Genomic DNA, 17,642 nt, shown 5'->3' with positions numbered 1-17,642 from the left:
AAAAAATCATAAAGTCTCTGTATAGTGTACCATAAAGATGTCATAGTATATAATATAGCATAATATTCTTTAAAGTAATTTCATAAAAAGTATAGTTTGCTGTAAAAACATAATGATGTAGTATGTAATAAAAAAGGACATTGGATAATATGTCAAAAGAAAATATGTAACCAGTCCTTAAAACGTCATAGTATAGTTTGCTGTAAAAGTTATAGTATAGTGTGTTGTAAAAGAAATTCATAAGAAAAGTCATAGTATATTTCATCGAATGCCATGTCAAAAGAAATCATTTAAAGTTATAGTATAGCATGCCAAATGCTAATACCAAATGCTAGTACTATAGCAAGTCGAGAAAAATTATAAAAGTCATAGTATGGTGTGTCAAAAAAAGTGAAGATAAAGTATTGTGTTTTGTAAAAAACGCCATAATATAGTATCTCGAAAAAATATAAAAAGGTCACAGTATAGCAAGTTATAAAAGTAGTAAAAAAGTCATCGTATAGCAAGTCGAAAATTGTCACAGTATAGTATGGCAAACAAAAGTCATAAAAAAATCAACAAAATGTAATGTTGGAGTATGTCAAAAATGTCATAGTATAGTATTTTTTAAAAATTCCTGAAAATGTCATAGTATAGTATTTTTTAAAAATTCCTGAAAATGTTATAGTATAGCAAGTCGAGGAAAATCATAAAAAGTCATAGTATAGCATGTCGAAAAAGGTTATAGTATAACGAAAACAATGAAGAAAAAGCCGAAGAAATATAAAAAAAAACATAGTATGGTGTGTCAAAAAAGTTATAGTATAGTGTGACAAAAAAAATCAAGAATAAGTAATGCTATGTTTTGTCAAAAAATGTCATAATATAGTATTTTGTAAAAACTATAAAACAGTCATAGTAAAGCATGTCATAGATATGATAGATATAGTAGATAGATAAGTATGTAAAAAAAGTCATACAAATGTTATAGTATAGTATGTCGACAGAAATCATAAAACAGTAATTGTATGGCATGTCAAAAAATGTAATTAAAAAGTCAGTCTCTGTGCTTTCTCGCCTCACAGGTTTCCATGGGTCGTGGTTATACCTGGACCCTGGTCCAGCCTCCTGTCATGGCCCTGCTGACTGCTAATATCATTTTTATTATCAGTCACATTACTATTTCAAAGTGGGAGAGTTTTTCCTGTTCAGATGAGAGGGTCCTGGGACAGAGGATGTGTACAGATTGTAAAGCCCTCTGAGGCTAATTTGTAATTTGTGATTTTGGGCTATACAAATAAATTGAATTGAATTGAATTGAAAAAATTGAATATATTATGTTGAAAAAACTCAACAAAAAGTAAATGTAAAGCCAAACTATAGTATGTCAAAAATGTCATACTATACTATGCTGATATGTTAATATAAAAGTTATAGAACAATATGCTATAAAAAGTCAGAGTATGTAGTAGCAAAAAAGATGTACTTCAAAAAGTCATGAAATAAAAAAATCCTACTAAAGTAGGCTGTAAAAATTTGTTTTTTAAAAAGTCATGGTGTATGTATTGAAAACAATATAAATAAAAATTCATACTATAGTATATAGTTAAAAAGTTATTAACTTTTAACTATATATATATATATAGTATATACAGTATATAGTATGCATTGAAAAAGTCATAGTATAGTGTGATAGAAAAAAATCTTTCAAAAAAACATGGCTTTACAAAAAGTCAGAAAAGCATATTATTTTGTTGAAAAAAAAGTCATTGAACAGACAGAAGGACACAAGGATACAAGTTTATTGTAATTTCACAATGACATGCAGATTGTAGTCCTCTCCTGCATCTATGGCCTTCCTAACACCGTGACTTACTACTCTCCTTAGACAGTAAAAGATGGCAAAAACCTCTGAAATTACAAAAAAAGAGGAAACCCCATATTGCACTCAATGTATGAAAACATCCCCTTCAGCTCCCAACAGTTTACATATACAATAGATTTTCTAGAGATTGAACTCTAAGTTGAATTTATCCTAACTAACTCTGTAATGGTAAACAGTTCATTAGTGGAATCTGAATTATTATCTAAACAATTGTATATTACAGGAGACAAGGAAGTAGAGTATTATTCTAATCAGGGGAAAACCTAATGGTTTCTTAATTTTTTATTAACCATAATATTAGTAGCTCTCTTCAAAATCTCTTTAGTATTAGCCGATACACAGGCGAAACACATCATCAACACTCACTATTAGCACCATCACAAAACAAGGCCCAAATAATCCCAGTAGGTCACCAATTGGATCAAATACATGAACTTTATGCAATTCAGATATGTGCCTTGTATCATGGAGTAAATCAGCTGCAGGATATCATGTAAACACATTCAGAAACAGGATATGAGGAAGTTACTTATATTTTGGCGATATTAGAACACTGATTAGTTCCTACATTTACCAATATTGGACTGTGCTTGTACCCTACAGGGTTTGGGTGCAAATTTAACACCAAAAGAGAATGATTCATTCATTCAAGTCATGAGCATCTAGCACTGAAAGGGTGCGGAGCAATCTGTATTTCTTCCTTCTAATCTAAGCCTACAGAGATTCTACAATAAAGCAACGTCACAGACATGACATTTTCCAAATGAAGAGCCTCAACAAATGCATTTACTCTCAGCAAAGGAGTCACATTGGATGTTTTAAATTGGTCTGAGCCTGTCTTCGATGAGCAGTTAGTCTGTCGCTGGAATCAGTTTGATGGTGGGTTGAAAGTAACCTCTGTATTATGTGTGATAACTAAGTACCTTATGAAGAGCAGGAATATTATCACTTAAAGCTTGATGATATCGATTAACCTGTGACACTAGAAAATAAACTGCTTCCCTCTGTGAATCTGGGAAAGGAGGTAAGTGATGACCTGAAAAATGACAACGTTGGAAAGTCTTTTTGAACTCATCGCCCAAATCCTTAGAGTCAAACAGTCACATTTCTGTTACCGGCAGAGTCCATCATCATTTGCTATCCTAGTGAAGCAGTATCATAAAGACAAGAATTATTGCGCTTCTTGCCATCTCCTGATGTCCAGTAATGCACTCTTCCGTGCCGTTGTTTCGCCCGTTTGGATCTCTCCTGCACCTTGTGGCATATGTCCACTCTGGCTTCCCTTCCACCTTTAGTTCTCATGAATAGCAGCACTTGGTACGGATCTCTCCATCTAAGAAATAAAGAGGCACAAACGCAAAACAAAGCTTAGCTTTTCCTTAACTGTGCCATCCATTCTTTCTGCCCGTCCTGAAAATCGGTAGACATTGATTGATTAGGCTGTGGGTACAATAAGGGACCTGCTACTAAATGAAAGTTTGAATGTTAACAACGTGTGTGCGTGTGCGTGCGTGCGTGCGTGCGTGTGTGTTTACAGTAAAGTGTGTGAGACAGCTAAGAGAATATGAGGAGCCTGAACTGAAAAACAAGCAAGCAAGCAGCAGTCAGAGCTGGTGCTGCTCCAGCCAACGTTGTCACCTAAAGTGAACATTGTGACAACATAAAGTGACAACTAATCAGATCAAAACTGGCGATAAATGTACATTAAGTTTCTAATTAACCAGCTTTCATGCGTCAGATATGAGGGACTGTGAGACAAATCAACAGCCAGCTCATAACTGTATGACAGTTGCTAACATCAAACCTGGGATGACACCTTTTGGTTACCACCCATTATCTGTAACCATCAGACAATCTGACTACACCCTCTCTTTGTTCTTACAGTTTAACCCTACTCTTCCCTGCTACACACACACCCACATACACACACACACACACACACACACACAAATATGGCGCACTGCTGCGATGCCACTGGTCGAATTCAGCCAGGTCCTTTTATCATTTTTAGAGCGTGTCACCCTCACGGTCACACACCCTGAGCTTGTCGTTCTACTAATAAGTGTAAATATAGACACAGCCCACATTTTGTTTGACATTCTGCACGTTAGATGAGTCTACAAACACTTGTCCAACCACAAGATACAGTGGCTGCCATTGTAATGTGTGTACAGGTGGATACTGTGAACATAGGGCGTCTCCTTTTAAATGCTGTGTATGAAACGGTGCCAGCTATCTTTCAGAGTCACACTCACTCTGCTGCTGGGTAAAGATTCAACAAGAAGTAAAGCGTCCTCTAGTGGTGGAAAACTTACTGTGCTCAGTGTGGGGTTACACACATGGGATCAAAGATATATTTTTATAGATATATTCACAATATAACATATTATATGCTAGGGAGGAGTAAAATAATAAAATAAAGGGGATAACTGATGCATAACACAGTAAGGAATAAAAAAAGACACAAGTATTACACTATACCTCAATTACTGATATGTACAGGCAAGTTCACACTGTATTACACATAAAAGTCCTTCAGACCCTTTCCCTATCGACTAGGTCACTTGCAGTAGATCACTGAGCATGTGATGAATCAGAGGCTGCCAAAGATCCATGAAGTTGTTATTTCCTTTCATTTTGGCACAACAAAATCTGCATACCAGTGTGTTTAAGTGGAAGGTTATAATGCTTTTTTTGTGTTAAGAAGATAGGTTTGTTTAGCAACTTAGAAGCTTCTCAAACAGTTGCTATTTTATGGTAGAAGAACAAAAACAATACTTGGTGGCTTTATATTTGGTATTTGTCTTATCTCTTAGCTTGTCCAGCACCTGATTCAATTTGCAACTCTAATTTGTTTGACAATAAAACTCTCTTGAAACCTGATTTGATGAGTTAGAATTTCACTTTGACCTAAGTTGACATATGCAAACTGCTTATTTTGTATGACAAGTCCAGTGCCGATAGAGATTCATTTTGCGATCATAAACTATGAAGAAAACCAGCAAATATTTGCACATAATCTTGTGAATTTTCTGTTTATAAATTAAGAGTACTCCAACATTTTAGCACTTTTCTAGATTGTAAGAGTCATGTCGGCCAGTTGTATTTTTAAAAGGATAAAAATTGATGCAGCAGAACAATAGATATTGTAGTTTCTATTCCATGCATTATTCTTCCTTGTTAAAACCTGGCACCTAGATTACCCACAATACATCTTGACTGTCGACAGTTTGTATGTATGGTATGCTAGTAACACCTTATGTAGTAGTGACATCACTTGAGGTAAATCATACAACTTCATGCAGCTCCCTTTGGAGCACAAAAGGCTTTATACAACTTCAATCAATAGAGTATCAAAACTGTTGCTGCATCATTTTCTGTCCGTTGACTAATAGTTTCAGGTCTGTTTCAACTGTAAGAAAAAGAAAGCCCTCCTCTGCAGTCTTTCCTTAAATAGTCTGTCAGCGAGATGGATAAAAGAAAAAAGGAACCACCGACTTAAAACCACAACACTGGTGGTCACAGTGCACGAGGAAAATCCATGTCCAGGCAAACAAACACACACACTCCTCTCTTCCAGGTAATGTATGTAATGGCACTTCTGACACATGCCCACACACCCACACACACACACACACACACACACACACACACACACACACACACACACACACACACACAAACACTGTAGGTCTGAAGAGAAGGGGGGGACAAGACAAGCAATCCAGTAAAAAGCATTCCTCAGACCCTCTCTCCTGGTGGGTGGCCTGCTTGGACGCTGCGCCACAGAGAGACTCGTTTTCCAAAAGAATCCTTCACAGCCATTGTGTCTGCCCCCTTCGTCCAGTGTAAGAGCCACTGACTCACTTACGTAGCTGCTGAACATTTCTAACAACTGTTCTCGTTGTGTTTAAACGCCAAATGATCCTTGACCACCACTGACACAGATCTTTTTAAACACATAACCACTGAATGGTTGTTTATCAGTTGTTTATATGTATTTTAGAATAAAGATAATCTTGTGTTTGTAATCAGAGCGGCTATTTTGATCAAAGTCCTTCCCTCCAAAATCTAGTCTAAACTGGCCTGTCTGCAGGAGTTGGATTCAACGATTCATTTAGTTTGCGTGTAAAGAGGAGTGATGGGGCACAATTAGTCAGCCGCCCAGCTAGCCAACCATGGCAAGCTTAAACTGGCAGTGTAGTCAGACACTCCATCATATCTGACACTTGAATCAGCCGCAGCTCTTAGTGCATGACTGGCAGGCTGCATCTGTTTCATGGCCCAACCCTAAACCACAACAGACTGCAAGACACCCACACCAGTTACCCCCACACATGCTCCACGCATTCACGGAGGCCGAGGGAACAAGTATCAAACTCAGGTAACTCCCACGCAACTAGAAGTGGTTCTACTCGTTACTCGCACTCTGCAATAGACACTTAAACTACTTTGTGAGACACTAAGCAGTTTGATTAAAACATGGCATCATTAATTACAAACTTTTCAAATGTTATGTATGTAAAATCTAACGGAGCAGAAAATGGATACAATAAAGTTGAAGTACCTCAAAATAGTAGTTAAAGTACAGTTCCTGAGTAATTGACCCTTCGCTAACCCCCGCCATCCGCCGCTACTCCGTCAAACTGTCAGAGCTATGTTACCATGGAGCACACAATATGTGTTTAAATGGAAACTGGCCTTATAAGATCGGCCATTTTCTTCATTAATTGAAACTATCCGAAAAGTTTGATAATAATTACATACTTTTACTTTACATTGTCAATGTAAGATTTGTACTTGTAATGCAGCATTTCTATAATGTGGTATTGCTACTTTTACTTAAGTAAAGTATGTGAGTACTTCCTCCTTTTCTCTTCCTGCTACACACACTTAACAACACACACCATAGAAGAAGATGCAGAAAATAGTATAAGAAAAGAGCAATAAAGACTGGCGGGAAAAGAAATTAAAGAAAATAAACCAAGACAGGAGTTAAGACTGCTGAGACCACACTCACACACACACACTCTGAGGAGCAGCTGTTGGTGGGAGTGTGCCAGTGTGTGTCATTACATGTTTTCCTGTGGCGTTCATACATAGTTTCTCTATTCAGCAGGAAAGCCTAGCTCTCAACACCAGACAGAAGCAGTTAATACCCATGTCTGTCAGGGCCGCTCTAAGAGCAAGTGATTGGCGATGACAAATGAGGCAGTAAGACAGGTCCAGCAGCTACACGGCAGCAGAGAGAGGGAGGAAAAAGAGAGAAGGCGGGAACTGGAAGGAGCATGTAAGTGCCAACATGGAGGAGTTATTTCAGGTGTGTGTATGTGTTCTTGCATATTTGTTTATAATACCGTGAGGGTCTCTGGGGGTCTGACACCACACTTGTCCGTCAGTCTGAAAGAGGGTGAAGTTTGTTTCCGGCTCGGGATTCACTTGCAACACCAGCTCTGTCCCCATGAGGGTCTCTGTCACTCAAGCTTACAGATTGTAATCTAAAAGAGGAAGAAAAAGTCTGTGTGTGTGTGTGAGTGTATTTCTGCTATTTAACACGTTGTGATGGTGATCAATTCCTTCATATGTGTCCATCTTCAAGTATACAACTGAAATATTTAACCTCTCCATTAAAAGCCAAAATGATGTATTTTTAGGCAGGTTAGAGGTTGTTCAATGATGATAACATAAATGTAATTAAATAATCAATTCAATGAGAGATATTAAACTAATTCCCAACAAGTATTTTAGCTTTTTACACTATTCCTCCAAAGATAAACCTTGTATGTCCTTCTTTCCCTTTTTGGAAGCGTTGATCTTTTTCACATTTGCATAATGATTTTCAAAAAGAACAATTTGTATCATCCGTCTCCTTCATCTGTCACTCAATGCAAGAGTACACAATGACACAAAATGAAGGCAAAATGCTTAAAAACACAAACAAAAAGATGACATATATCTTTGGTGGAAAATAAATGAAAAGAAAACATAAGCATTAAAGGTTTGAATTCAATTATAAAATGTATTAAAAAAAAGGTAAATCAAGACATACCCAAACCAAGGTGCAAAAAAGTGGAATGATATATACATTTATGTAAACAACAATAATAACAATAACAGTTATAACAAAACAGCTTTTAGATTAAAATATTTATATCAACAAATAATATCAGTACCTTCAGAAAAACCTTCAGGGCTGATAAAACACCTGCAGACGGGATGATGCTGCTGTTCGGTTATATCGTATGTACGCTAAACAATTTGCTTACCCTGCACTACACCAGGCTAAATAGTGTTGAATCATTTAGTTATTTGGCAGGACTGAACTCATTAACTTCAGTGTAGCTTATTCCTGGTCATAAAAGTGTTCACAGTGGCTTAGCCTGTAAAAGGTCTGAAAGTGTGAACAGTGAACCAGAGAGAAGGGCTTTCATCATGACGAATGGTCCCAGGCTGAGGGCCAGCCGCACAGCATGCAAAACAGTACAATGGGACAACATTTGGTGTGCAAATCCACCAGTCCATTCAAATAGTGTCCAGAACAAAAAAGCTGATACACAAACAAATCAATTAACCTGAGGGAGGGGGGCACACATGGCACCTTTAAATGTATAATTTGACATTTAACAACTCTGACTTAAACAAACTAAACATGACTCACACTGCTGCAGATACTGTGTCATTACAGAGTGGATTTCTCTGATCGGTGTTAAGGAGGAGTCTCGAGGCGGTGGAACCTGTCCGTTTCTGGATCTGTTCTTAATCCCGGAGACAGTCACACCCATCACACTGCCATTGTGCAACTCTCTATGCATGACAGAATGTGGGTGCTTGAGTTTATCACCCTACAAGCACAGTCCAAATCACACACATACACACAAATAAATGTACATGCATACATGCACATAGGCGTGCAAACTCAATGCCACACATGCAATTCAAAGTCTTGGCTTTTGGTATTTTGTGCATTAATAACCTTAGAACTGTTTACCTGCAGATTTAGGGCCTGAACCTGAATTTAGGTGTTAAACAGTCTCTCTCATTCTCTCTGATTGTGGTCGGGTTCACTCTTTATGGAGAGGTTAAGACCAAGTCATGAAAATAAAGTCTATTATTTTGTGACAGAATTCAGAATAACTTGTCTGGCAGCAAAGCCTCAACCTCCTGAACAACACTGTTTTATAACAGTGTTACATTTTCTTTACCCGGACTACATCCTTATCTTTTCAGGTTTGCTAATACCTGAAAAGATGTTGACTCCCTTTGTGCCATCTTCTCTGCCTATCCTTTGTTACCATTGCCTCATTTATCCCTCCTTTAGCTCTAGATTTAGTTATTTCTGGCTCTTTGTCTCCAATTATTCCCTTTAAATTCTTGTGTACAAGAACTTTGTCTGTTTTTTTGTAGTTTTGACTATCGCTCGTATCAGTTACGAGAGCAACTGATACGAGCGATCACTAAAATGCAGGCTGCATTTTAAACCACCATAAACCACTTTCTTTGGGGGTCAAACCAAAAGTCAGCACACACAAAACGTCTGTAATAATCGCTCATTGCAGAGGAACACTGTGGATGCAAAACTACAGTAAGCAGAGTAGGTAGCAGATCTGTAAACTGTGATGTATGTTGACTACAGACAGTTTGTTTGTTTGTCTGATCATCTGACTGCTTGTTTCTTGTCCAGGCTGACTTCTTTTCTTTTTAGCAATTAGATCCCAACAATTAACTTAAACTTAAATGGTAAATGGACTTGTATTTTTATAGCACCTTTCTAGTCTTCTGATCACTCACGCAAGGTGCCACAAGCACATCAGGATCTAATCTAAATATTCATTCACACACTGATGGCGCAGCAATTTGGAATTCAATATCTTGCCGAAGGACACTTTGGTATGCGGCATGGAGGAGCCAGGGATCTATCTTCATACATTCGATCTGTATCATATGAGCTTTAAATGTTTTTGATTTGTTGATATTTGGGTGGATGGGCGAGGTCGTCCTCACAGCAAAAAGGTTCTGGTTTCGAACCTGCCAGCCAGCTGGGGCTGTACTGTGTGGAGTTAACATGTTCCCCAGGTGCCTGCGTGGGTGCTCTGGTTTCCTTCCAAACTCCAAAGAGATCCAGCAGGTTTGGTTAACTGGTGACTCTAAGTTGCCAATGTGCAACGGTGTAAATGTGCGCATGATCAGTTTGTCTCTACCGTATGTGTCAAACCCTGTGACCCTCAAAGATAAGTGGGTATAGCTAATGGATGGATGATCAGGCATTAAATCTTTGTGAATACAAAGTTTCCCACAGACACACTATTAGTATGAACCTTTTCGATGACCTTCCTGCTTATTCCATACGCAGCATGAATAATAATAGACATATTATGGCAGTTAATATAAACACCCTGACAGATGAATAACAGACCACGACAACACCTGTGAAAGCTAAACAAAGAAAAAGAAAGTATCTGCTTTAGGACAGACTTCCACCTGCAGCTGCACAGAGAGAAATCCAGGTGAGTAGGTTTCTTATGAGGGAGATTATCAGCATTGTTCAACAGTATTTCCTCTCATCTCTCTCTGGCTTACTTACTGCTCGTAATGTTTCCTCAACAGTTGACCCAACTTTAACCCGTGTTTGCACCTAAATTCGGCTATCTTTGCCAAGCACAAGCCCAGGGCACCTCATGACAAAACCACAAAGACCATTTATCATCCAATGCACCAGGAGGATAAATCCTTATTATGTCACATATGGCATCAATCTAAAACTGTTTTAGATTATTGCTTCAGGGTGTCTATGTGCGTGTTGTTTTGTTTTTTTAAATGTGTTAGATTTACAATTAGGAAGGGTTACATGTAAATACCGTTCTTATAAATGTATAATTACAGCAATTATACTGGTAGCAGATCTTTAAAAGACTCTGTCCACAAAGGGAAAGATATGTTGTGTTTGAGTGCCTGATTGCTTGCACACAAGATGTGGCTTGTATTGGCTTTTTCCTGTAAGTACAGATAATCCACATGTGTCAGTGATCGAGGAGGTGCAAATCCCACTGTAAGAGACACACAGGTGGCACTGGAAAGAAACAGCATATCAGTCTAGATTTCTCTCTCTCTCTCTCTCTCTGGCCAATTGCCATGCAAGGCTGAGTCAGAAGGACAACCTACCTCCACACAACACAGGTATGCATGAGATCTACAACACCCAAAATACTGCTACTTCTCTTTTCCTTTCTAGACACACGCACGCACGCGCACGCACATGCACGCACACGCGCGCGCACGCACGCACGCACGCACGCACGCACGCACGCACGCACGCACACTGATACAAGTGCACTGCTCTGCAACCGCATCCTGTTTGAGTGTTCGTGCTCCAGCCTCTCCCGATGCCATGCATGCGTGTTATCTCTTGCAGAAGGAAAGAGCTTTAATTATGTGGGTATAAATCGTTACCAGACAATGACATGTGAAGCTTAACAAACTAATGACCCATAATTACTATTAACAACAATGTATATGTTTATCTTAACCTTCAAAGAACCGAAGCAGACTCTCATCCAGCTTTGAGACTATGAAACATAATTGAGTAATAAAAACATTCACACAGAAGTGTAAAGAACACTTTACAAGTGTGTGGTTCTTAATTTAAGATGATTTACACGTTTGGAAAGAAGAAGAAGAAAAAGCTCAGAGAAGTTATTCAGCTTGTGATAAAGATTTACAAACAGTCCTTGCTTGGCAGCTATGGTTAACATGAAGCACTGAAAGTAACATGTGTCACATTGATGGTCCCCAGAAGATGAATCATTATGACTGGCCATCCCCTAACATTTAAGTTATTTACCCTTACGCTATCGTTACTAGCAACATTAGCTAGCATCCAAACTTTTTGGCCCTACAATAATGCTGCTATCAGTCTGATGCTGGCTTGCACTAAGCTCCCATCAAAAAAAAAAACCACACTTGGCCACAGGGCCTAACAGTTTTTCTGGTGGAAACCCTGCATTTGTGTGTTTTAGTGACAAATATTGGACAGATTGACATCAAAATTGGTGAACATGGTAAACATTATACCTGCTAAACACCAGCATGTTAGCATGTTGATGTTGTTTGCTCACTGCACCGCTGTGTCCCTCATAGTTAAAGATAGATAAACTATGCAGTTTCGTCATTCAACATATCCTCATACAACCGTTCGTCTGATATCTTATGTAAAAATATTTTTCAAGTGTTCTCATATGAACATCCAGCAACACGAGCGATCAGTGTGCGTGCCCAAGCCCCTGCAGTGCAGAACCGCTTTAGGCCGCAAAACTACTTTGTTAGCTTTAGGAAAAGATTTGAGTTAAAATAAGTGTGTTTGCTACGTAACTTACATACGTGGTGCTATTTAAGTACCTAAGTTATAAGAAAAGTAATTCTCCTGGGTAAAAGTTTGTATGTTTGTTTGACCCATCCATCCATCTCGATCTCCTCTCTATGTGGACATGTCGCTCTTTATACTACGTCACCCAACCCAGCACGTCCCGACTCACGATTACATAAGTTTTATACAAATTATAGTGCATTTGGCTACTTTTCGTAGGTATAAGTACCAACAGTGAATGAGAACAGCCTACATCATTTGAGGAGGTATTACCAATTATTTTACAAAATATACTTACTGTTTATGATTAATTTATATACAAATCAATCATTGTACAATGACAAACATGCATTTTCAGAGCCAAGGCACTTTCTACAAGTGCTTCATCTGCCAAGCTTAAAAAGACACGTCAGGAGTTTGACAGCTGAGAAAACACAACACATGTGCTCAAGGATATCGGTGGAAGCTGGATGAATACCTGTATCTTCCTGCTCAGGAATCAGAGGATTTAGGCGGCGGTGAAAGCCTGTCAGCAATGACACACACTAAAACCTTGTTGTGCATCAATGAAAAATTGCAATACCTGCGACCAAATGAATGAAGTTAAGATAGAAGATTTAAAAACAATAACTGTTCATTATTGCTGCAGGATGGAGATACAATTTGGGCAGGGTACCTTTCTCACACAGGAAAGACAGACAAGGGAGACCATGCAATGAATCAAGTTTATTAACCATTCACCTCCTGGTAATGATAATGTCATGTTAAGGTGGGTGTTTCCAAGTTGTCACTCTATCTTTTTTCTTTGCAAGTAAGATAGACAGTTTTAGATTGAGAATCTTTGGACATTTGAGAAAATGCACTTGTTTTGCTTTCTTGCCATGAGAGTTGCCGTGAGTAGATCCATGTCTAGATAACATGTCTGTGTGGTAAATATGAAGCTACAGCCTGTAGCCGCTTAGCTTAGCATAGCATAAAGACTAGAAACAGGGGGAAACAGCTAGCCTGGCTCTGTCCAAAGCTAACTAAATGTACTGACCTGCATAACGTGTCAAATGAAATCACGTTATGCTAACAATTTAACATGTTAATAATTTAGTTTGTTAATTTAACACGTTGAATTCAATTTAACATGTTATATATCATTTATTTACTCTGTATAAAAACCAAAATATAAAAACGGCGGGTTGTTGTTCCACCTCGAGTTATGAGCGGGATTGTTTCTTACTATTTTTACAGATTAAAAAAAGAATCATTTTAATTAGTGAACTTTGGAGCTGCAAGTATTTTGTTACCTTTGGAAAGAGCTGGGCTAGCTGTTTCCCGCTGTTTCCAGTCTTTGTGCTGAGCTACGCTAAGCGTCGGTGGGCAGCATCTATGCATTGTAGAGAGTGGTATCAATCTACTCATCTAACTCTCAGTACGAAAGAAAATAAGAGTACTTCATAAAAAAAAAGACTTTTCCTTTAAAAGTATTTTTTAACAATGTAATGTAGAACAACCTGCTTTTGAAGTGTAGAAATAAAGACAATGTGATCAACTCGCAATTAAGCTTGGATTCTTAATGTTGACAGTATAAAAGGACAGAAATTGCCAGAATAAACGCTGAAGAAGGGCGTCTTGCCCAAAACATCAGTGTGGAAATATTAAGAAATTAAATTGGTGTGCTGTCCTCGTCTTTTCTTTCAAATCTAGGGTAGGCAAATTATCTAAGAAGCATTTTTTTGTTATATTTGTTGAAATTGTCATTAAAAAAAATCTGGTATCTGTTTCTGTCACTGTTCATTTGGCCTGCATGAAATGTTTGGACGGCATACCTGCGCTACCCTCCCCAAAGCTCGTAATTCAACAGTACTCAGGCAGTGAGCGTACATGTGTTTCGGAGAAGTGGCTTTCGAGGAAGGCCTGAAGGGAGGGGCCGGTATTTTTTCGGTTGGATACTTCCAAAATCTATCTTACTCTTGCTGGTTTCTCCAAAGTTGCCTACCCCAGCTTTAAATGACAACACTTTGTACACTGAATTGCGTGCCAGTACGTGCCCACACACAGAAGGTGCTGCATCGCACAGCTCAAGAGGAAAGACAGCAAAAGCTTTACTTCATGGGAAATACTTTGCCAAAGCCACAAGAGCTGTGTGGTAACAATTCATCTCCTCTGACTCTTCCCCCTCCCCCCTGCTCTCTGCCTCGCAGTCAGACAGCACACACACACACACACAAACACACAGAAATTAATCTGTGTTAATGAAGTAGAACAAAATAAGGAGGATAGTGCTCGAGTTCTATAACCATCCTGATGTGCGATCCTGTTGTGCAACTGAGGTTCTTTTCAGGTGCAGGCACGGGTAAAAATGCTCATGTGCAGCTGCCTGGCCTCTGTGCAGGCTGAGACGTCTATGAGGTGTTGACACATGGATCCTAACAGAGCCCAACTGAGATGCACTGACATTTGCAACCAGGCATGACTATAATTGTGTGCTCTGTTACAGTGCAGGAAAGAGATACTGTATCTATCGGGTGAGCGGTGAGTCATTCTGTGTGTGAATCATACAAAGTAAACCTGATCCACAACGGACTATGAATTGTGATTTAAAAGGGGTATAATTTGATTACCTACTAATAAATTAATAGACCAAATCGATAAATAAAGTTTAGATATTTTCTTCAGCTTTGGAATCGCACCTCTCAACTTCCACTATTTGTATGTGTTGATTTTTTCAGTGATAATTAGTTGACAAGTGCTGATTAGAGTGTCACTGGCTGACTCATGGAGCTGGTTTTGCTCTAATGCAGCAGTACAAATGAATCTAACCATATTTAAATGATGCTGTGTGTTGACTGCAGATGCAGTGTTTGTTGCATTCTGTTTTAATCTGTTTGGTCTCGGCATGTTTACATGGATTTTTCGTCGACATGTCGCCTGAACATCCCAGAAGTCAAACCTGAGAGGAGGAAGATGAAATCGTTTTTTGGGGTTGTGTATGTGACAAACTGATGAATGTAATTCCAATATCCCCTCTCCTTTTTGCTCTGTTTTGGATCTCTATGTCTGAAGAAGACATCTGTCTTTTTAGCTGCTAAATGTTCTACAATGTTAACCAGCCAGTTGCTAGTTGTTGTTTTTCAGAGCTTTCCACTGAAAACAGCTGCTTGCTGAGGCCTGCAAACGAAGCCATAAGAGTGAACGAAAACAGTGAAGTTGTGGGTCGGACTAATAGGCTGGAACTCTCTATAAAGCTCCTTAAAGCTGCAGATTTAGGTCATATTTCACACTCTTCACATTTCCATCCAATACATTGTTATTAGAAAAATATTTATTATAGTTTTAAAGTTTATATTTTATTGTTTCAAAAAAGACTCAAATATATTCCTAAAAATGCATAATATTCCCTAAAAGGCATGATTTGTTTCTTATTGTACACTAAAAATGATTTAGAGAGAGAAGGTTTCCCTTTTTTCAAGCAGTCGATATCATGTTGTAAGATGGAGCTTTTTATGTCTATTTGAATTTGAGTCTACTGCTGTTTGTCTGTGTGTGTGTGTGTGTGTGTGTGTGTGTGTGTATGCTGACCCAGTCTGGCCACTGTGAAGCAAGTGAGAGTTTCTTGTTTGCATTAGCAGCTGCAGGGGCTTGGTGAGGATGCAAATCCTGACGGTTGACTTGATCCAAACCCGGGCCAGTTTACATAACTGAAGTACTGCACTGGCCGGGGAGCCTGCCGTTAAATCAGTGTGTTGGTGTGTGTGTGTGTGTGTGTGTGTGTGTGTGTGTGTGTGTGTGTGTGTGTGTGTGTTTATGTGTGCCTCTCGTATACACATTTCCGAAGAGGAATAAACATGTGGGTGTAGTATAAGAAAAAGCGTTGGTACATCCAGTTGGTACAACGAAAGGGGTCGCTCGTAATGATGAACCTACAGAGACTTTCAGCTCATTGTTTAGCTGTCTGGTAAGTGTTTTTCATGTTCCCCTGTCAATGATACTCGCTAAATTAAAAGTGATATCTGAACATGAGAAATACGTTTCTCTTTTCACCTATACTTTTGAACATGTGCCCTGTTTTCATCTAGTATCGGTCTTTAAGTCATCCACCACTTGCATACGTGCAACCATCAAATGGTTAAAGTCAAAAGTGTTCAAATTCAAATGTCTAATTTGTTTGTCTTTGTTTGGAGAGAGCCGTTTTTCTCTGGCAGAGCCAGAAGTATATGTGGGACACAAAGTGAAGGGCTCTTCATTTGCCTTGGCTGCAGCCGTGCTCTCCTGTGCAGCTGTCCCAGCCTCCAGCAGTCATTTGCGTCTCCACGCTGTGCTGTGATGGACAGGTGGAGGCCTCTCATGGCGGCATCAATGCATGGTTCCAGGGCCCTTAGTGGCGGAGGCCATAGCGTATACTCAGTGATGCCAAACGTGTACATGTACACTTCAACAGGAAGACTCAGTTTGTGTGCACGCTGAGTCGCAATGTGAGAGTAGAAAGAGTATACAAAATGTATGAAAAATGTACTAAAAACTAACAGTAATACCCTCAAGCTCTGTATTGGTCTCTTCTAACTCTTGTTGGAAATATACGTGTCTGTTTCGTTGCTAAATGTTCAAGCTAGTCGCTAATCTGGTCTTTTTGCTTTTTGGTGCAAGGCAGGTAGAGTACAGTTGGTTTATGATTGTGTTGTTGTTGAAAACAAAAATGAGCGACGAGAGTGAACAGTAAAGTCTTGGGCTGGAAAACCAAAACAATGAGCTGAAAAATGATTAAAAAGCTCCAGAGATCTGAAGGCAACTTTTGATTTGAATGTCATGTGGGTTTGACTTCATGGGGAGTGTCATTTCATCCATTGTTAATATAAAAATAGTGATTAGAGCAGTTTTAGTGTAAAAAAACAAGCAATTAAAAGAATCATTGTAAGATTTGTATTCACTAAGTATAAATACTGATTTTGAGTGAAAGTTTGTTTTCTTTCTTAACGACAACACAAACCATTTGGCACGAATTAAGAATCATTTAAGTCTCAAAAGCACATCAACTGGTTTTAAAATGTTCTTGATAACAATTATTGACAGTAGAGTCATCTCTCAGCAGCATAACTCATATTTGAATCCACTTGCACGAACACTGAGATAAAAGGCTCATGAACAAATATTAACATTAAATGCTGTTCGAGTGCCAAAATGTGAGGCATAAGCAAACTATGGCAACTATGAGCCTGAGCTCCCATAACAATAACTACCTGAGAAATTACTCACCGCTAATTGTTCGTTGCCATGAAGCATAAGAAACTGCCTTAAGTAAAGGGTGAGGTCCATCACATCTGTCAGAAGTTGAAGTAAAGAAACCACATAATCAAACACATTATTACAGTCAGTTGGATTAGAGTGCATTCATTTATTAAAATATTCCCAGTGTTTTTATTGTGTCTTAAC

The sequence above is a fragment of the Anarrhichthys ocellatus genome, unplaced genomic scaffold (genome assembly GCF_004355925.1).
Source record: "Anarrhichthys ocellatus isolate YVR2014 unplaced genomic scaffold, GSC_Weel_1.0 scaffold28, whole genome shotgun sequence".
Lineage (NCBI taxonomy): Eukaryota > Metazoa > Chordata > Actinopteri > Perciformes > Anarhichadidae > Anarrhichthys > Anarrhichthys ocellatus.
This window is presented reverse-complemented; position numbering follows the sequence as displayed.